The 15,197-nt window shown below is 42.6% G+C and overlaps 1 protein-coding gene across 2 annotated transcripts in view; it reads left to right on the forward strand.

The window, feature by feature from the left end:
* The first annotated feature begins 4,866 nt into the window (after nt 1-4,866).
* Nucleotides 4,867-15,197, forward strand: part of RHOH (ras homolog family member H) — a 40,654-nt gene continuing 30,323 nt past the window's right edge. The window contains exons 1-2 of one of the 2 annotated variants that reach the window (XM_036076903.2): nt 4,867-5,414; nt 8,686-8,771. The gene's annotated coding sequence lies outside the window, so the exon portion shown is untranslated. The remainder of the gene's footprint in view (nt 5,415-8,685; nt 8,772-15,197) is intronic. The other variant, XM_036076908.2, reaches the window with a different exon arrangement.

Consider the following 15,197-nt stretch of genomic DNA (forward strand, 5'->3'; position numbering starts at 1 on the left):
TAAAACCAAAGGCAGCCTGCTACCTTAAAACAGTCGGAGGGAACATAGATGATGAGAAGAGCAGAGGGGGAAATGACGGTTCTGGCAATAAGAGGGAAGCGAGGAGATGTTTGAAATGATATTCTTATCTGCAGAGGGTGGCTGTTCTTACAAGGAGTTAAAAAGCGTCAGGAAGAAATTCTGCAGTTGATGTCTAAGCCTGGGGCATTTCTAAGATATCTTCATATTTAGAATTTTAAAGGGCGTTTTACATGAATGTATTTTGCACCGATGTATTGTACATCAGAATTCAGCTCTTTCTCTTACAAAGGGCTAACATTTTACATGAAATTTCATTGTCATGAAATCTCTCAATCAGAAGGAATGTGTGTTTTGGCTTAATACAGTTATCACGCGGTGGGGAGCTGGGTAAGAATAATTACAGTATGACTAATGTCCTGGGTTTCGAAGCATTTAGACAAGGTTTTAGTACATATTTTCCATCTTCAGAACCCACTGCAGTGGGTTTTATCTTATTAGGTGGCATATCACAGATGAGGGTCTGTGTAAACATTAAAAGCTACCCACTAAATCTAAATCATTTCAGTTACTAAGTTACTAGTAAGAAGAAGGGGGGAGGCATCTTACAGACCCAGGGGAGAAATAATTTAGTAAATGACTGATATCGCAAGGTTCCCAAGATTTTACTGTTCATTATGAATACCATTGTCTTAATTAAGAGTTCTCTTTGGAAGAAATGGCAAAGCGCCTTTGCAATGGGCAAGAATACCACTTATGCATGAGTCCAGGGTGCACAGATGGTTGTCTTGTTATTTACGTAAAAATCCTCAGTAAAAGAGGTCCTTGTTCAGACTGTGAAAGAGAAAATAAACCGTGCTTCTGCCCTAGCATAGGGCATTTCAAACAAAGGTGTTTTGAGAAAGCAAACCTTGGCCTTGTGTTTGGATTGCGTTTGCCTGGGAATCTCAGAGGAGGGGCACCAGGAAGAGAGAAAATGGACTGGTGGCCTCGGCGAAGCGGGGGGCCTCTGGCTGCCCCTCCCCCTCCACAGTGGCCCAGCTCTCGCCCTGCTGGGAGACATGGCCTGAAGAACCAGGACAGCCGGATGGGGTAAATCTTTGTTCTGCTTTTCATAGGCCATAGAGTTTCATTCAACCAGCTGAGGTCTCCTTGGCTTGTAAACCATATTTTAAAATGTTTACCACATTGAGCTATTGCAAGGCTTAGATGAGAGAACCTATCTATCGTTCAGCACATGGTTCTTGCGTGACAGACTAGTCAATGCCTGAGAGACACCAGTGAGCAAGGCCAGGCCCTGGGCCTCGAGGGCATTGGAACCGGGCTTCACGAGGCTGTTTGGTGGGGGCTCTCGCAGTGTCAACATGCTGGTGTGGGACTTCATGGGAGGCCGGTTCCCAGAATGTGGCTTATAACAAGGGTCAGTTCCCTATTAGGAACCCCATAACCATAGCTTCCTTCCCGCCAGCCACTTTGAATTCCCCAGGATTTACCCCACCTCGGTCCCAAGGCCGGACTCTGTGGCCTCAGAAAGATAGCCCCCCCCACCCCTGTCCCTGAGAAGTTTGGGGGTGTGTGTGTGTGTGTGTGTGTCTGTGAGCGTGTGGTGTGTACGTGTATTTTAAGTCATTTGCTTCCGCCCCTCAACACGACCCCTGTCTATTAACAGAGTTGGGGGCAAAAGCGAGACACAGAGAGAGAGAGAGAGAGAGAGAGAGAGATTGGGAGAGAATCAAAAAGAGATTTCCAGAAAAGGAAGAAAGTTAGATCGCTGTCCCCAACCCGCTCCCACCCCCGGCAAGAAACCCGCCCCCCCACCCCCCACCCCCCTGGATTAAACTGTATATGGAGGTTAGAGGTGTGGAAGAGGCGACAGGAGCAGGAGGAAGCCCAGAGTCTACACGAGAACACCAGAAACGACAATCACGCTCCCAGAGCGAGCCAGTCCCCCAGAAGAGCGGGGATCAGCCAGGGCGCCACGAGGCAAAGGGGAGTCTCGCAGCCGGACACGGCAATGCCCTTCCCAGCACCATCCAGGATGCGCTGGGAGTGCTTGGACCTCCGGACACACCCCACCTGGCCTGACCCGGGGAGTACGTGTGTCCTTTTGTGGAGAGAAGGCACAAGGCCTGAGGCCTCCTGCTTGTGGCACCTCTTACTTTGTGTCTCAAAGGGCAGAGTCTTGCCTCACCTTCTACAGCAGGTGGAGGGGGCTGTCCACGCAGGCCGCTCTCCCTGCCCGGCTCCCCCTACTGTCTCAAGGGGCGCTGGGACACAGAAAACCCCTGGGTCTCTTGCTGGAAGTATGACCGATTTTGAACCCTTTGCCGCCCCCAATTTTTTAGAAGGTTGGATGAGAAAACCCTTCTAGCCCCCATTTTCTGAAGAAAATCTGAAATTGATCTTCATCTCTGCATTAAATTGGCACCTCACAGCAGCATGAGGGATAGTGCACCCCTTATGAACTACCACCTTCCAGCCCACCCTCCCCTCCTCGCACCCCGGGATTGCTTTCAGTCAGCTCTTTTGGGAGATGAAATCAGCCTACCCTGAGAAACAGGGCAAGGAACCACCGCACAAAACTTGTCACTGGCTGGGTTTAGTGTAAGGACAGTGTTTCATTTCAGCCGTAATGTCCTCTCTGTGAGAATCCAGGGGCCAAGTTCCTCTATAGTCTCAGCATCCTGAGCAATAATACAGTTATTTTACTGAGGAGGGCATTCAATTTTTGATGCGGCAGAATCTGTCGTTTCATATGGTGGCTTAAAAGCTTAGAACCACATGGCACATCTTTTCTGTATCAACCTCACCTCTGGTTTTAGAATTTCTGTCTTCATTTCTCTCAGTGTCATCATTTCATTTCGTATTTTTAATTGGTTTGATCTTGCTAAGATGTGTGTATCTTTACAAGCCGCCCTAAATCTTTCGATGAACAAAACCAGAGGTAAATAACTAAAGGATCCACAAGCCCTGTGTTCGGCTTACCTAATAATATCCTGATGGTCAACTGACAGAGAATTTTCTAGAAGGAGATAACGTACTCATCAGAGAGCTCAAGGATCTCACCTGGCAGATTGAGTTCTTCCTGCACATTAACAAATTGACACTTGGGTTCCTGTAAGAGTCTGTTACGGGCTTTGAGAGTGTGTGTCCATCCCTGAGAACACTCATCTGGCACTGTTTATGCCCACCACTGCTGCACTCTAGACAATAGCCATCCTCCTCCACTCCCTTGAACATGGCAAACTCTTTCCTATCTCAGGGACTTTGCACGTACAGGTGCCTCTGCTTGGAAGGTCCTTCCTCCTGCCCTCTCCAGGCCTCTCTTTCTCATTATTAGAGCAATAGCCGTAGCAGAACATTAGAATGATCGGGATGGGGTGGGAGGGGATATTAATACCCGGGCTCCCACGCAGACAAATTAAACTAGAATCTCTAGGGGTGGAGCCTAGCTACTGGCATTTTTTTTTTTTTTTTAAGCTTCCCAGATGCTTCTAATTTTCAGCCAGGGCTGAGAATCATGGCTGCAGTCTCAGCTTAAATGTTAGCTTCTTAAAGAGGCCCTCCTGGACCACCTCTAGGACATAGATATTGTCTTGCTGCCTAGCTCAGCTTCTTCTGTGGTTCCTTTGTAATAATAACTACAATTTGTAATTAGTGCATTTATTTGAATGGTTTTGTTTGCCCTACCCACCCCCCCACCCAACTAGGACATAGGTGCTGTGAGGACAGGAAATCTATCTGTCTTGGTCTTTGTGCTTTTCTTCAGTACACAGTGTCAGGCGCATAACAGGATTCTGAGTCTACAATGATGAGGATGGCCGTCAAATGATGCTACTGGTCTGTGGGGCCTTCTGGAAGCCAGTGAGTCTCCCTGGAACATTATGAGAGAATCCATGTCAAGGCCCAGTGGCTATTTTAACTGGTAAAATGGTTGCACACACTTCCCTTTCACCTGACTCCTGTGTCCCAGGATTTTTCAAGGGAAATCTGTAAATAAGGCCTGATTCGGAGCATCTCCTTTATGTGCATGTCCTTCTCCTTCACTTGATTTTAACCATTCTGAGTGAGAGATTCCATCTTGTTCCTCTTCGTGTTCCCAACCTGCCCCAGCAGCCCGCACTGAATCTTACACATAGAAAGGGCTCTATAGATGTTTGTTCACTTGAATGGAGTTTACTTTATCTCTATGGCACATAGATATTTTGACGAAGATTTCACCCTGGGCAGTAGCATTTGTGATTATTCGGGGACTGGAGGCATGGGGGATTGTGAGCATGTCATGAAAGTTAAATTTGTTGGTCTAGGCAGCTTCACCATAACTTAGATGCAGATGGTCTCTACACCTGGATTGCATAGAAGGAAAAAAAAAAGTAAATTTGTGTTTGGAGGCAAATAATGAAACTGTGAGGAGTCTGAAAACAACTCAGTCACCTACCTCATAACACAGGTGCTGGTCCAAAAAAGGGTGATTTCATGGTGGGGCAGTTTGAGCTCTCGCTCTGGCTGAGTCAGTTCTTTCTAAATTATTATTTGATAGTTATTAATAAATCAAAGAAAAACAAACCACCCACCTACTGTTTTCCCTCCACGGTTAGTGTGTTCACCAAGCTGACCTGTATGTTCTAAGGTGCTTTTTTTCCTAAGCTTAAATTAACTAAGACCAGTTAGAGGAGTGGACATCTTTTTCTTCCTTCCTTCCTTCCTTCCTTCCTTCCTTCCTTCCTTCCTTCCTTCCTTCCTTCCTTTCTTTCTTTCTTTCTTTCTTTCTTTCTTTCTTTCTTTCTTTCTTTCTTTCTTTCTTTCTTCTTCCTTCCTTCCTTTCTTTCTTCTGCTTTATTTCACTTCCTGAAGGAATCATCTGGGTTTTTCACTCTTCCTTTCCTCAGTTTTACACAGGTGATTTGTTGGTGGGAAATGGAGAGGCCTCTTATATGGGGAAGTTTTCATATTGTCATGGGGAAGTTTTCATATTGTCATGGAGAGAAATGCACGTGCACACACACACACACACACACACACACACACACATACGGGTAAACCTACGCAAATGAAATCCCCTCTTCAGAGAAGCCAGCTACAGGAAATTGACTTATGCACAGGAACTTGCTAATCTCTATCGTCACATTCCGATTGTTCCTGCCACCTCAGTCACTGCGCACACTAAACCCAACCATCTTGGGTTGGATTCTCTACCAGCTTGACTCTTACATTTTTGGTTCTTCCAATGTGAATCAGTTATATTCTTGGGGAGGAAGGAATCTTTGATCCCAGAAGGAAATCCTAAGAGTGAAGGGGCTTGGGTAGCTTTTGCTTTTACTTACCTGCACTGAACAGATTAACTTCCGGAGTCAGTCATTTGGGTGTCAAGAAATTTCTTCGGCATTCTACAACAGGTAAGACTTTCGCTTCTTTAAAAATATTTCCTCAGTGTCAAAAGAAATCTCTCCAGTTTATGTAGCTTTTACTCTAAGCTAAACACAGTAATGATCTTGCTCTACCTGTTGTAAAGTATGAAACCATTTTATGGGGGAAAGGGGAGTTGCTCTGGTATCCAACTCCCCCTGCCATCCTGACAAGATGCATATAGCTTTTGAAACGTTACAAGTTATAATAGTTGGCTTTTGTTTTTTCAGATATTCTCCTAGAGAATTCAAATGCTTGTGATGGACTATGACCAAGTTTAAATATTTGGGTAGTTTAAATATCACCCTGTGTTTAATAAGTAAATATAAAGATCCTCTCAGTTGTACAAATGAATTTTTTTTAAGATTTATTTATTTATTTATTTGTCAGAGAGAGAGAGAGAGAGAGAGAGAGAGAGAGAACATGAACAGGAGGAGCGGCAGGCAGAGGGAGAAGCAGACTCCCTCTTGAGCAGGAAGCCCGATAACGGGGCTCGATCCCAGGACCCTGGGATCATGACCTGAGCCAAAAGCAGACGCTTAATGACTGAGCCACGCAGGCATTCCTGTACAAATAAGAGTTTTAAAATTTTCTAAATCATAAAAGAAACCAACCAAAATTTCAATGATAAGGATTTGGATCTGGAATTCCTAGCTTGTTTGTTGCACCTATTGCCAATGCTCAAGTCCTCTTTCCACAAGTGGCATGTGATGCATAAGTATTTATTTTTAAATTGAATTAAATTAAATTTAGTTTCTGAGGTGGTTTGATTTGGAGACATGCTGTGAGGTACCATCAATAGCCTGGGTTGTAGTTAAACTAAATAAAGCTAGGGAAATCACTAGTTTTAGGTGTTTCCCTAAGTTAAAGCTGCCATTGAAATATTCCAGCAAGCAATAAATAGTCAATAAAGACTTAATGATTCCAAGCTGGTGCTGTGGAGGATATAAGAGAAATGTAAGGAATCCTCTACCCGAAGGAATTTATAATCTAGTAGTCGTGGTGAGAAGTAAAATTCAGAAAGCAGTGCAAGATGGGAATTATGTGAATACTGGGGTGACATGGGCCGTAAGTTACAGGAGTTCCAAGAAGGGGGTTTGAGGGTAAGCTAAAGTGGGTCTGGAAGTCATGGCCTTGGAAAGACATGAGATTTGAGCAGGTAGAGAAGGGGGAGGTTAATTCGCACAGGACCACTGTGTGGGCAAAGACACAAAGCTGAGACTGATGAGATGAGCAGTCCGGTGGAGGAGACTGGCCCCCCCAAAAGAAGAAAGTTTGTTTTATACATTGTCAGGAAATAAGCTTGGAAAATTTGGGTATAGACAGGTTACAGAGGACCCTGAGAGGCTGCTGAGCAGAACAGATGCCTTTCAATAGTGTTGTGGTCTTCTTAGGCCATCAGGCTCCTCTTCTCAGCTCTCCCAGCTCTCCCAGAATTCCAAGTGACAGGGAGCCCAGAGATCCCAGCCTCTTCATGTCGGCGCTACTTTATGCATCTGTGCCTGAGGGTTCCTGTAAGACTCCATTTCTAGTTCTTACATGTCCATCATCCAGTATTAAAGTGGTCTTCCTCTTGAGAAGATGAGCTGGTCGACCGAGTGAGCCTCTAGTCTTCAAAAACCAGTCTGAACATTCCATGAAATCTGTATTGCTTCCTTTGCATAGCTGAATGAGATGTTATGTATTAGCTGGTACTTTTCCCCCAGTGATTCAGAGCGCTTTTTTTTTTCTGAACTGTGAAAAATTTGCATCCATCTAATAACAAAAATACAGTATGGTGAACAAGAACCCAGACTTTGGAGCCAGATTACCTTGTGTTGAATCTGGTGCTTTTGCTTCCGAGCTGCGGGAACCTCAGACACACATTCTTCAATCCTCAGATTAAAAACAAGTGTCTGTAAAGTAGCTCTAATAACTGAAAATACCTATGTCAGAGAGTTGTTGTAAGGATAAAAATGAGATAAAAATATGTAAAGCATTCAGCCTAGTGCCTGGCATAAAATAAACTGTCAAGAAATGTAGCTATTATGGTTGTTATTAAGAACTTGGTGGGGACATGAGAGTGAAGATGATATGGTCCCTGGCTGGGAACAAGATATCTGTAAATAACTCTTTTAATGCCAGTGTTCCTTTCAAAGGAAAAATGGGGCTAATGGGTGAAGGCTGGACATTAATATTTTTTGAGCACCAAGTATGGAATAGACACAGGGTTAGCTATTTTATAGCAATAATATATATATGAAAAAAGGAAAACAAGATTAGAAACGGACTTTTTAAGTCTTTCCATATCTGATTGTCTGACTTAGGAGACAAGGCTTTGAGTGACTGCTGTGTTATTTGTGGGCATCTGGGGCTGATGTTGCTCTCTGAATGCTTTGGGTGGAATTTTAGAGGTGTTTTTGGCATTAGAGGCAGAGGTAGAGGGTGACTCTTCTTCCCTGGCCAGCTTAAATTAAATTATTTAATTTTTATGGTATTTCAATTTTAGTGCCAGCAAGGCATAACCAAAAATCTATTTCTATTCACTGACCATGTTGACAAGGAACGCCCAAAGTGCCGATCTGGTTTCTAGATGCTTGGGTCTCGGGTGACCCAAGATTGAAAAGTGTCCTGCTTTCCTGTTCCACTCTCCAGACAAGAGATTTTGAGGGGGTATAGTAAGCACCCTTTTGAAAAAATGCAAATATGGCCAATATGTTCATTATACAGGGATTTCTCAAATATGTGTGCAGATTACCTTGGTCAAATAGTAAAATTGTTTCCCTTCTAGGGTCCCACTAATAACAGAAGGGAGGAAAGTTTGGGGCTTTGTGTATGCAAAGGGGTGAGCCCAAGTCAGCCTAGGGTGCCAAAGTGGGGCATGACAGGAGTCAGCAGGACAGTAGTGGGTGCTGGGGGGGGCAGTGCAAGAAGGAGGGTGTCCAAGATGGAGAGGGTGAATGGAGGCAGGTGGGCAAGCGCCAGAAACAAAGTCTCCTCCTATGTGGCTCTTTAGTCATTTGACTCAAGCAGCTGCTTGAAGCCCCAAGCAACCTCTTGGTGCTTTGTGTAAAAAGATGTACTGTTCCCTGGATGTGGACAGTTGTTCAGAGATGATTTGATTTGTTTGGTTCTGGCCTGGAATCGTAATTCCTAAAGTTGGCTGGACATCAAAACCACTTGGGGAATTGTTAAAAACTAGCACTTATCACGTATCATATCGCAGCTCTGGGGTTTGATGCAGGAAACTGTGTGATAATCAGTACAAACCCTTTCCCCCAGGTGACTTCGAGGCAGCTGTTCTGTGGGTGAGCATTTGAGAGCCATTAATCTAGAACTCTGCTAACAGGGCACCAAGCACCAAGATGGTAAGTTGAGTAAGTGCTGAAATGAGGCCAAACGATCTTCTCTTTGTTGTGATTAATATTGACATACAAAAGTATTTTCCTTTGTTTTGAATTTACTTCTTAGGAGAATTCCTGGGGGTGGGATGACTGAGTTAAAGGTGTGGACATCTTTAGAGTTTTCATCAACCATATTTACATTTTAACAATCAAGTGGCAAGGCACCACTCTAAAAATTCTGTTATATACACAGAGAGGCTGTTCATTATTACTCAGGGAAAGCCCAAAGAAAGGAATTTGCTTTCAAGGGAGAAAGTGCCAAATCACCTTTCCATTTCTCTTTTCCAGTAAAACAGAATACTAATGAATTATTTTTGGAAGAAAATGTCAAAACATTACAGAACACTCAAGTGCTTCTTAGAGCCTAAGTTGGAGCGTTCTTATCTCTACGCTTGGTTTCTTGTAATACTGTAGTCAGCAGTGACCTCTTCCCCATTTCGTAGAAAAGAAAACCGGAGAGTGGTTAAGTAACAGGCAGTATGGTTCTAATCACATTTGCCATGAGAACTGCGCAGAGTCAGTCACTTAGTCATTGTTTGAGTTAATAAGTAATGGAGTAGTTGTTACAGGTGATCCTGTGAAAAAACACTAGTGGGTAAGTGCATGAAGAGAGTATTGTCCAAATTGGGGGAGGGTGGGTAGAATTAATTGACCCAGATAGACCTCCTGGTCTATTTTTTTTTTGCATTATGCTTTATTCATTATATATTTGCATAACTTGCTAATCTAAAAGCATGGTTATTGTTTGTGGCAACAGATGGGAATAGGGTGAATTTTCAATGGCTTCGGTAAAAAAAAAAAAAAAAAAAAAGACATCCTCTTGCAAAATATTCAAGTGAGATATTTGTAGTGGTGTGTGGGAGCCTGCCTGTGCTTGTTTGCAAGAGCCGATTGTAATATTTCCAGAAATTTTGCAATTTTGTTAAACACAGCCGCCATTAAAAATTAAATTCTATAACCTACAGTTCAAGAAATTATGTTAAAAATAAATGTAGTAAATACTCAAAACACATTAATTCCTAGTTATTTACTACATTTTGCTATTATCGATGCTCTTGAACTTACTTCAAGTCATCTTTTTGACAGGAACACTGTGTTAAATAGTGTGCTACTGAGCATCTCTTTTCAACTCTGCATTCAGGTTCGTAGCTTGAACCTGGACATGGTAGGAGTGTTTACTCCACGGAAATTGGCAAACACCATAAATCAGGCTCCCCGCACTATTTTTGAGGAGAGGCGATTTAAACATCTTATCAATATACCATCAAGGAACAATATAAAATACAAATATGGCAACTTGGCAATATGTGTTAAGAACCATTCAAATGCTCATACATTTTGATCCCTTAATTTTATCCCTGGGAATTTATTCTAAATAAATAATTCAAAGTAGGAAAAAATAACATGCAGGAACGTATTCACTCATAACCTGACTAAGGAATAATGATTCTGGCAACATTAACTCCATGGAGTACTTTGTAGTCATTAAAGGCAATGACTTTATGGTAGCTATGAAAATATATTTGGTATGGTGTTAAATTAGAAAAAACAGGATTAAAATTTTCACTTATATTCTGATCTTATTATGAATGAAGATTAAATGTGAGGGTAAAACAATGCAAGCATTTAGTGGGTTAGCATGGTGAAATAATGGAGTTTTGTTTTTATTTCATTTATTGGAGTAGTGGTGTGTGTGTGTATTTAAAAAAATATGGAGAGGGCCTGTAAATATGTTATCTTAAGCAGTTTTAGCATTTAACTGGGAAGATTATGAGTTTTGTGGTCCAGATGAGGTTTGCCTTTGACATGCAGATATGACATGCAGATATAGGACTCTCTGGGCTGGGTATTGTAAAGGGAGTTTGGACCCAGGCAATCTGGAGTGGTAGATGGTAAGAGGATTTCTTTCTTTCTTTCTTTCTTTTTTCCCCCCAAGATTTAATTATTTATTTATTTACTGAGAGAGAGAGAGAGAGAGAGAGAGAGAGAGCAAGCGAGCGTGCGCACCCACGAGCAGGGAGAGGGGGAGGGTGGGGAGAGGAAGAGGGAGGGGCAGAGTGAGAGGGAGACAAACAGACTCCCTGATGAGCTGGGAGCCCGATGGGGGGCTCGATCCTAGGACTCTGAGATCCTCACCTGAGCCAAACGAAATCAAGAGTCCGAAGCTTAACTGACTGAGGTTAAGGTGCTCCATAAGGGGGTTTCTTTAGGGCAGCTCAGGAAGGAGGAAGGAGTGACTGGGTACTGAAGACTTGCTAACGTAGACTGCAGAGGCTGAGAAAGGGCCCAGAGAAAATCAACTGGCAAAGCCCAGAGAGAGGAGAAAACATTTCTTTGGAAAAGACAGGGAAATGCTGACCTCAGAGATGAGCAAGATGGATGCGAAAGCAGTTCGATTTAGATCTGAAAACAATAAGACTCAAACCAGAGTGGAAATGATTCTTCTAAATCATGGGTTCTCAAATTTTAGTGCATTTAAGGGTCATCTGGGTGGATGGGGGTCATGTTAACAAATGCAGCCTTCTATGCTCCACCTCTGGATTCTGATTCAGTTGGTCTGGGGGTTGGCAGGAATATTCATTTTTCACAAGTCTTCTCACTCCATAAAGTTTTTTGATACAAATGGTCTGCAGATCATACTTTGAGAAACACTGCCAGATTAAAGGTAATAGTTTGGATGGGCCGAGGGAATGTATATGTGTGTGTGTGTGTGTGTGTGTGTGTGTGTGTGTGTGTTGGGGGTGAGGCTGTTACCTTGAGGCTTAGGATCTAAGGGCTTATGATGGAAAAGGGTATGACAGCAGAAAAAGCCCAGAAGGGACAAGTGAGTGTATTGAGTCTGTAGAGACAAACTAAAAACAGGAGGCCGTCCTTATGCCACTCCTTAACTAAATATAGTTTGTACCACTTTTTTGGTGAAATGCAGTACTTTCTTATATAGAACTGTAGCACTCAAAATGGTAATAACGCCAGACATATGCCATAACAACAGCACATCACAAAATAAACATATGAAAGTAAATGATATTGCAGTTAACAGGAGCCATGATACCGAGGTGATCTGCTTCGCCTGGCTTTAGAAGAGCTTTAGTGATTGTAGTAAGCTCTCAAATAGCCTTTCATATCTTGGGTTCTTCCACCTTTATCCTGAAGATGAATCTTTTCCTTTAAAAAAGTTTCACATTCCCTATCATCGGGGTCACTAGTCTCTAGGGACATGGATGGCGTGATAAATCCAGAATAAATCACAACCCTTCTTAGCACTAGAGACACCACTCAGGGTCTGCTGGGTGTGTAAGTGTGCACCTCCTGACTATCCTATTCATGAAATACCCACTCAAAAGGGTTTTTCATGGACTGATTGGCTTACACTTCAGAGCAGTGTTTCCTAATCACTTTTTTTTTTTTCTCACAAATTCCTTTAAGAATCTGTTGAGAACCAAAAACCTTCTTGAGAAAAAGCACAGGAATGCAGGAACATGCACATTTACCATACAATTTTAGGGGACTTCGCGGCCTTCTGTAAACCCATCCATGACTTCCCACTAGTCCAGAGTCCTCATATGAAGAACTCCTGCCTCAGAGGTTGTCAATACAAAAAAGTTCTAATTATTGCTGATGCTGGATTTAGCTGCCAGAGAAATGCTGACTTTCCAGGTGATGGTTAAGATGAGGACAAGATGGCAGACGTACGTATAGTTTTATCGTACTGGATCCTTAACTTGAGTAAACGTGTGGACGTGTGGCGCGGAGTTGGTTTTCAGAGTATCTGTGACTCATGCTCTAAGTCCTTAATTCTGAATTCTCTTATGTGAAGCCAGAGTTAGTTCCCATTTGGGAAACCAATCTCTCAAAATTCTACTTTAATGTCTGATTTATGGTCATGTGGTTCCTTTTGGAAATGTAGGCAGGCTGTAAATACTGATATGGCCAACTCCAGAGTATAGAGACAGGTGTGGGGCCAACTGTCGCCCCTGGTGAATACTGGATACTTGGTCAGGCTGCTTTTCTGTTATGTGCTTGGTTCTGAGTGTAAAACATAGGTTTTCCTATCTGAAGCTGAGCATCTGTTTAGGCTGTAATAACTCTGGAGATAAGTCCTTTTCCTGTGTAGCCTTAAACCACAGAAGCTCAGTTGGTCATCTTTTGTGAGTGGGTACCTGACTTGCAATTTGGAGAACTGGGTGTTTTTGGTAGGAATGTCACACCTTTGTTAATCTCCTATCTGCTTGGACTGTGATAGGGGCTCAGGCAGGGTCTGGAGATTTACCCGAAACCCAACTGTTTAAATTAGCCAATTCTGTTAAAAGTGATAAGACCATGTTATTGTGTCATGTTAGTAGAGTGGGCAGATACAGGATGGGGAGTGGAAATGCACCCCATCTTCAACCCTCCAGAGAAAAAATATGGGCAATTGGCTAAATGAATTGTGAAATATGAGTCAGGCTTCTCTTGGTCTTGCAAAGGCGTAAGGGTTATACATTTTTTTTTTTAAGATTTTATTTATTTATTTGAGGTTGGGGGAGAGCACAGGGGGAGAGAGGGAGAAGCAGACTGCCCACTGAGCAGGGGGCCCCATGCGGGGCTCCATCCCAGGACCCCGAGATCATGACCTGAGCCAAAAGCAAAGGCTTAACTGACTGAGCCACCCAGGCACCCCAGGGTTATACATCTTTTTCGAGGTAGAAAAAGAAAGTCTATGGCAAATATATTCAAATAATTAGTGCAGCTCAACTTCTACAACCAGTTTAAGTATTGTACGCCTATGACTGGGTCTCCTGCCAATTTCAATTCAGTGTATTCAATGTAGTTAATTTATTTTAATTTAATACATTCAATGCATTTAACTAATAATACTGCATCATAGAATACTCAGTTACAGCCCACAAAACAGAAATAGTCCGTGTACACCAAAGGCCAATAGCAAACGCTCCACCCCTCTTGTCTCGTGGACATTGCCCTCCCTGCTGTGTCCTTACGCCTGGCCACCTAGTTGCCAATGCAGGGAACTGACTGCACGTATCTCTTCTTTAATGCCTTTGCATTCTTTCAGAGGATCCTTTCTTTGGGACAGGACCCCTACTTTTCCTTTCCTCTCCCCACTGCCGTTCCAGCTGATGCCTTTTTAAGCTCTCCTGAACACACAAATCTCAACCTGAACCTTCTTCTCAGTTGCCACAAAATTTTTTTCCTGTGTTTGTCCCCACTGAAAATGATCTCAACCATGATTGAGGAGTGTAAGAATGCCTGTGAATGCCAACAGGGAAAAGGAAAGCCATATACTTCAATTCAAATTTAAATGATATGAAGCCGCTGTCATCAGCTACAGAAACCCTTAAAGGACTTAGCAATCCCCTTTGGTATACTTTCTTTAGATAAAACCTGGTTTTCTTTAAGCTCCAGTATCTTTGGGCAGTAACTTGCCAAAATTTCTATCAGTAGTCTCTCTCTCTCTCTCTCTCTTCTGGTTGTGATAAGGGAGTAGAAGAGGGTGTTGGACGTACATACAGGAAATAGGAGGGGAAAAGGCAGAAAAATCTCACTTGTTGACAGTACCACAATTTCCTACATCTGCTAAAGTAATATTGTCACTCTAGTCCTATACACAGACTATCTGGTAATATCAGAGAAATATCTGTAATAATGGGGACTTTCACAATACAATAGTAATACGTGTTCATCTTAGCAAATGTGGCGTGTAACCTTTAATTTAGATATAGGTGTATATATTTTATTCGTAAGTATTTAATGAAGTTTTTACACATTTAAAACGTCATCATGCTAGTGCTTTCCCTCCAAAATGTGCAGAATATATAGAAAGAAGCTCAAAGTAAACATTGCTTCCTAATACAATACGAACACAGCCGATGCTTAAATGGATCACTTGAATTAATGAAGGGCCGGAAACCATGGTATCTTCGCTGAGTCCTGTCGCTACCTTTTCTTTCTTTTCATCCTCTCTGTCTCAGGAAGAGCAACTTCTAAATGTGGATTGTGGCAATGTTTCTATTCAATTCTAGAGCCATAAGAACACATGGACAGCAGGGGAGTTCTATATAAAACCTGGATCAAAAGTTCAAAACCCAAACCAATAGTTTTGGATTTCCCCAAGGGGTACCCATTTGACATGTCATCCAGGAAAGACCCAACACACAGATATGTGGAAGGAAAAATAAAATTTCTCTTCCAACAGGGGCTGGACTCTTGTGGTTTTCAGTGTAGAAACTAGATTGTGCAATTGTACTCATAAGAAAAAAGCACCAGCACTTTCAGCTTCAGCTTATGTTCAATTTTGTTTTCCACGTGGGACCAGCCAACCTTAACGAAGTTACATGATTTTAAAGCTTCCCCTGGTTTAGCTGGTCCTTTCTTCAGAGGCTGTAATGATCA

This window comes from Halichoerus grypus, chromosome 3 (assembly GCF_964656455.1).
Source record: "Halichoerus grypus chromosome 3, mHalGry1.hap1.1, whole genome shotgun sequence".
NCBI lineage: Eukaryota > Metazoa > Chordata > Mammalia > Carnivora > Phocidae > Halichoerus > Halichoerus grypus.